Raw genomic sequence first — 5,972 nt, 5'->3', positions numbered from 1 at the left:
TATAAGCTGATGCAGGAAATTCACTGCAGGGACAGGAAGGAACCGTCATGCTGGTGAGAGAAGATGGCGACGCCGCCCAGTGCTGGGGGCCCAGGCGGTGGGGACACAGGACCCGGCACCCCCACAGCCAGCGCCCGGGGCCCCTCCTCTGGGCTGGAGGGAGGCCGCAGGGCAGGGAGACCCCTGGGACCCTCAGCCCCTGGGCACCCACTGGGCTGCCCCGGGCTCCAGGCTGGGCCAGGACTTGTGCCATCACCGCCTCCTCCTAGACGCCCCCCCCCCCCTCAGCCTCACCCTTCCCCACACCCGCTTCCTCCTGTCACCCTCTGGGCAGGGGACCTCGTGCCAGGCCCCAGCTGCCCCGGGACCCAGGCAGGAAACCGGGCATCGCCCTCTGCTCTGCAGCTTAGAATTCACCAAAGTGCCCATCACAGCCCAACCACAGGCGCATCCACACAGGAGGGAGATGGCAGAAAAGGGGCACCTGGAGCAGGGACCACAGGGTCCAAGTCCCATCAGGGGCGGGGCCAGGGCCTCTGAGTGACAGGATGTGGGGGAAGGTCGCTGTATGTGGGGGAGGGGGCACATCTCAGGTGAAGGCAATGCCACCTGCGAAGCCTGAGAGAACCCATGTGCCTCCTGGGAACCCAGAGAACAGGCTCTGAGCCCAGACAGTGGGGGGAGGGGACAGGAGCCTGGAGGAGGCGGGTGCTGAGAGCCTGGGGGTGAGTTAGGGGGGCTTCTGCTGCATGTAAGGGAGAGCACTGAGGAGGTTCAGGGGGTTACACCCTAATCCCAATAGGGCGCCCTCTCTTTCCTGCATGTCCAACCCAGGAAGCGCAGAGAACAGAACACACCTGTGGTTAAAGCAGGTGGTGGATGGAAGCGCTGACACCATCGCTGGTGCGGAGAGAGTCCCTGCAGAAATGGGAGGCCCTGACTGAGGACAGGGGGCTCCCCACGATGCACGACTCATGGAGGAGAGACGGGAAGGTCAGCAGAGATGAGTGACCACAACTCATGGCGTTTTGACAAATATTGCATGAGGCAAAGTATAAATCAACATCTTGAGCTTCAATTGATTGAATGGATTCAACAAGAAAGTGGTGAGTTTGTGTAACTGTATAGTTTTTTTCTTAATAAACCTCAAAGAATTGCATTGGAAGGAGCGTGTGTATAAAGTGTGAGTCTAGAAATTTCAGGAACAGCCGGTGTCCAGCTGTGTTGTCACCCTCAACACTATTGACGTTTGGACCAGATGATTCTGTGAGGTTGGGGTGGGTGTTCTGTACACAGTGGGCTGCACTCGGCATCCCCACCAGTTGTCAGAGAAACCCCCGTGTGACAGCAGACATGGCTTTACATATTGCAGACGTCCCAGGGGTGGGAAGAAGGAGGTGTGGTGAACCTTCTGAAAAATCTGGGGTTCAAAAGCCACTGTTGATTATGCAGCAGTTGGGAATCTCAATAAAAATTTAGCCAATATTGTGTCTGTGGAAAGGCTTGGTCTGTATGGGATTTATATTCTTTAGGAATCTGGTCCCAGTGCAGACTATTTTTCCAGCAAAATGAACTTATTCAGGACCAAGATCTACCTGTTTCTTTGTGTCGCCACCCAATCACTGAGTCATCATTTATCCTCCACATCATCTTCTTTCTTAATCTCCCTGCCACTGGCCCACTGCTTGTCCACAGGAGCAGCTACAGCCATGGCCATCTGATTCCTGTTCAAAGTCCCAACTAATTCCGTTCTACCTGCCTCCTGCTCCCAGTAATACCAGGAGGCATCAGGTTACCAGCCTTGGCCGGATGTGGACTCTTATTTCTTTTTTTTTTTTTTAAATATATTTTATTGATTTTTTACAGAGAGAAAGGGAGAGATATAGAGAGTCAGAAACATCGATGAGAGAGAAACATCTATCAGCTGCCTCCTGCACATCTCCCACTGGGGATGTGCCCGCAACCCAGGTACACGCCCTTGACCGGAATCGAACCCGGGACCCTTCAGTCCGCAGGCCGACGCTCTATCCACTGAGCCAAACCGGTTTCGGCTGGACTGTTATTTCTATAGGCATGTCCCTCAGCAGGGGAGCAGCTAAGATGACACCCTCACAGAGACAGATTACAAACAGGAGCAGGTCCCAGACTTTAGATGGAGACCTTCACGGAGAAGTGATGGCAGAGGGGAGGGCACTCTGGTCAGACTCAATCTATCTAACTTTTCACCAATTCTCTAGCACCTTCCTGACACATGACAAGGTTGAAAAATAAACATGTGTGAGTTGCTGTTCATGGTAGCCTGTGTCATTAGCACTGTCAGGCCATGTTCATGGGCTGAACTGAAAGGACATCAGATAAAGCAAATTAAAATATACAATTCCCAGCACATTTGGATTTAAGATAAGTAATTGCTATTTCTCTGAAATTCAGCTTAAATCAGGCTCCTGTATTTCCTTTGGCAACACAAGCCCAGCCTCTGATGAAAGCTGAGGCAGAGGCGTGCTTTTAAACTTCCTAGTGTTCTTCACGTGCCCACAGTGTTGTGTGAGCCCATATGGAACTTTTCAAGTTGTAAATGCAAAATGGATGTAAATTCCTCCTAAATATTGGAACTGGCAGCCCTTGCACCTGCTGCCTCCAACCCTGAGACACACGCTGGCACATGGGAACATCAGAAATCTCAGCTCAAGTCAGACCCAGCCAAGCCCCTGTTCACAGTGCGGGTGGAAGCCCAGGCTCTAGAATGAGGAATCTAAATTAGAACATTAGCTCTCCCACTGGGTCAGATTGTAGCACCGAAGGGCCTTGTTCTTTATCTCTAAAATAGATTTAATGATACTGTATTCCTCACAGGATATTGTTAAGTATGGAATTAAATAGTGATTCTTCCTAGTGCTGATCATATAAGCACTCAATAAAAATCTTGCTCATAAGATCTTTTTATTCCTTAACTTCCTAGATCAAATAATGTTTTCATCACCATTTGGAAATTGTCTTTAATTAATTTTATCACTAAATATCATTTTGAACACAAGGACAAAAACATTGGCCTCTGTATATAACAGGATATACATGCACCTACTATGAAAGGACTATGCTGACATAGAAGAGAGGGACTTCCTATATACTGAGACTTAGACTATGTACCTGGTTCTACAATTAACCTTGTGAGTCTGGGTAAGTTACTTAAACTCTCTGAATCAGATTCCATGGGTGATTACATTTGTAATTGCTGCAGGTGAGACAGGATGGTTATGAGAGTCACACACTCAAATGCAGGCCTGGTGCACAGTAACTGCCCATGTGACGCTGCTCCATGCCGCAGGGACCAGATTTGTCTTGTCCATGACTCCACCCTCATCCCCACGTGGTGACTGTCTGCTCTGGTCACTAATAAACGGTGGCTGTGGAATTGGTGGCTTTCATAACCAGTCACCGCTGCCTTCAAGGTCACTCCAGTGGCTCCTTGCTGATGACTGAGCATCTCTGGTTCTCGAGTCCCCAGCTTCTCATCAGGCTCCTTTGTTCTTATGCTTTAGGTCCAGCTGACTCCCTGCGCCCAGCGCACAGTCTCTCTGAGGTTGCAGCTTAGAGTCACCTGTAATCATCCCTCACGTCTTCAGCTCCTGTCCTCCCTTCAAACGGTCCAATCAGGTCCCGTCTCATACACTCCACTGACTGCGAACACCACGTTCACCAAACCCAGTGCTCACTGCTCTGCATTTCCTCACTTCCCTGACTCCTAGCAGTCCTCACCACAGCTGGCCACTCCCTTCTGGAAAAATCTACTTCCCCTCACTGCCCTGTATCACCTTCTCTCGGTTTTCCTCAGCACCCTGCACCCCTTCTCAGTCTCCTCTAATAACTCACTGGTCCTTGGTTCTCTGGGCTCGACCCTTGGCATCTTCTTGTCTTCTTCTCTCTCTACCTTCTCCTCCTCCTCCTCCTCCACCACCACCACCTCCTCCTCCTCCTCCTCCACTTCCCTGGAGTTAAATGCAGCACATGTGTCAATGACACCAATACCAACCCTGCCTGCCCTGGCCGGCCATGAACTCATGGCTCCTGTGTTCAACTGACCTCTTGTCAGCTCCACACAAATGTCAAAAAAATCATTTCCAACTTACACAAAACCTTTATTCATAACGACCTCCTTCAAATAATTTCGTACAGTCTTTCCTTTCTCAATAAACATCTCCACCAAGTTTATTCTAATTATTGAAGATAAAATCCTTATTGATTTTGTGCTCCTCCCCCATTTCATCCATAACAAGTTGTGGAAATACCTACCCCAGATCTGCTCACTTGCCCTTTCCCGCTACCTTTGCCGCACACACTAACTGAAGCCCAAGCCCGTCACCTGGGCTCTCTTACATGCTCCTCAAGGGCCCCCCGACTCCTCTTGTGAACCCTGCAATCCAATCCCCCCTGGTTGCTGGGATTATTGTTTTTAATAAACATCCGTGGGCGCTCCTGTAACCCTCAGCAGTTCACATGTCTCTTCAGATAAAATTCGAACTTCTTACCGCCCGTCAGGGCCCAATATGATTTGTCTCCCGTCTTCCCCAGCCTCTTCCTATGTCAGTGTCACTCCCCAACTTGCTCGCCTGCTGCAGCCTCGCTAGCCTTCTTCCTGCCCCTTCCACACGGCAAACACCTTCCCACACTGTGGCCTCTCCCTCTCCCTGGGACACTTGTCCCCTAGATCTTCACAGGTGGCTTCTCTCATCATCCAGGTCTCAAATGTCACTTCCTCAGGGACAGCTCCCTAACCACTTGAAGTGACGTCAGGTGAGTCCATGCTCTCTGTCCCATAACCCTGGGGTATTATTTTTATAGGAATTCTTGCTCTGAATTTTTTCTTCCGTAAGGGATTCACGGAGAAAGGAAAGGAGGTGGTGGGGAGGCCCCTGGATACATCTCACGCAGTAGGGAGAGGCACCAACATCACAGAGTCTGCTGAGGACAGAACACAGGGTCCTCAAAGAGAGACCCGCTAATTCCTTCTCATGCCCCATAAAATGCCAGAGAAACTTTCCTTTGGGGATAACTCAATACAATAAATGGAGCTCTGGGTGGGAGTTAGTCTAAGATCATTATTTCTCAATCCTCTCAAGACCCCCATGGAAGGGGACACAGGCTGGGGAGGGTTTACAGGAGGCGAGGTGAGAAGAAATGGCTGAGATACATGGAGCCCCTTGCACATCTCATAGTCGCGAGCACCAGCCCCTTTTGTGGTGGAAAGAATCGGGATCCATATGATAAAGGCAGGTGGCCACTGAAGAAAATGCCACCATTTTCTAAGGGACATGGCCTGGACACGGTGACAAAGCTAATTCCTTTCTTCCTCCCCCACAACAGCTCACCCCCAAGGTGCACTTACGTGGAGTGTCCCTGGCCCGAGCCAGGGGAGGGCTCAGTGCCATCAGCATCACCTTCAGAGCGGCCATCCAGGAGCCTCCGGGGACCCGCAGACACACCATGCTGGAGCTCAGAGAGGACAGGGGCAGGGAGCAGGGGGGTCTCACTCAGTGAGGGCTGTGACCCTTCTCCACCCACATCCCCCAAAACACCAACTGATAAACTCATTTCTTTGTTCCTGGATTGGGTCATCTCAGTACTGAGAACCAATCAGCATCAGAGATGAACAGCTTCATCAGTTGCTGGTCAGAGATTCAGTAGGAAGTTCCTCTTCTGAAATTTAAAGTGTCCTGCATTACAAGCATTGCTTTGATTTAGTGCTTTGAAGGTTTGGTCTGGTTGTGTCAGAAACACTGTGTTGGGCCCTATTGTGAGGCAGCTCTGCGCTGTCAGTGATGAGCACACAAGTCAGAGCCTTTGGGGGCATTGGCCTCTCTCACTACAGACAGAGCTGTTTTGCAAATGGATGAGTGAGTGTGCTGGGAGCTGAGGGTGAGGGAGGTGATTGCAAGTTAGGAGGTATTCAATTTTATTCTTTCAAAAAATCCTTA

The 5,972-nt window shown here is 50.4% G+C and overlaps 1 pseudogene; it reads right to left on the bottom strand.

The window, feature by feature from the left end:
- The window catches only part of LOC102424683, an 11,053-nt pseudogene extending 5,482 nt beyond the window's left edge, over positions 1-5,571 (bottom strand).
- Positions 5,572-5,972: the final 401 nt, after the last annotated feature.

Source organism: Myotis lucifugus, unplaced genomic scaffold (genome assembly GCF_000147115.1).
Source record: "Myotis lucifugus unplaced genomic scaffold, Myoluc2.0 scaffold_697, whole genome shotgun sequence".
NCBI lineage: Eukaryota > Metazoa > Chordata > Mammalia > Chiroptera > Vespertilionidae > Myotis > Myotis lucifugus.
This window is presented reverse-complemented; position numbering and strand designations above follow the sequence as displayed.